Source organism: Hevea brasiliensis, unplaced genomic scaffold (assembly GCF_030052815.1).
Source record: "Hevea brasiliensis isolate MT/VB/25A 57/8 unplaced genomic scaffold, ASM3005281v1 Scaf138, whole genome shotgun sequence".
NCBI lineage: Eukaryota > Viridiplantae > Streptophyta > Magnoliopsida > Malpighiales > Euphorbiaceae > Hevea > Hevea brasiliensis.
In genome coordinates, this window is record NW_026614628.1 from 70,162 (window position 1) to 70,932 (window position 771).

A 771-nucleotide genomic window follows, 5' to 3' on the forward strand; every position below is an offset into this window, starting at 1 on the left:
TATGTAATTTGAGAACGTTTACATATGAATTGAGTATGAATAGATTTGTACAAATGAGTATGTGAATTACAAGAATTGAATGTGAGAAGAATATGATGAGTATGAATGATATTTTTATTGTAAAATATTATTGAAAATTTCAAGCAGGTGAATAATGAAATACGTCAACTGAAAATAAAATAGGGGAAACTCCGCTGGTTTCTCCGTAGAAAATTAATTGATATTAAAATATAACGAGATCAAATTATTAAAGAAATAATGTAAGATAAGATAGGGTGCTCCGGCACCGAATGTAGCATGCCTTGCTCGGCTACACTGTAGTCGGGTGAGGAGTGTTACAAATTTGGCTAAACTTTCTTTATGAAAGTTGTTCCTTAATGTGTCTTCTTTAATTCCCTTTTTTAATCACTCCATTTGGTGTTTTGTAATTCAAGTTATGGCATTTTTACCATAACTAGCCGAATTGGTCATTGTTTAGATTTTCTGGGCAGAATTTGGTTCAGACAGTTTTGGTGTCCTAAATTTGGCTAACAATTTAAATTGGTTATGGTCAGAATTTGGGTTTCTGTTCTTCATGAAAGTTGTTCTATATTGTCTAAGCTTTCCAAGGGTTCACAAATCAGGTCATTTGGACCTCCCTACACAAAGTTATCACCCTATGAATGAACACTATTTATTTGATCAATTTTCAGGTCTAGAATTTTGGTTACCTGGATTTAGGCAATTTGTAGGTCAAGTTAAGTTCATTTTTTGGGTAGGGTCTCTTCATAA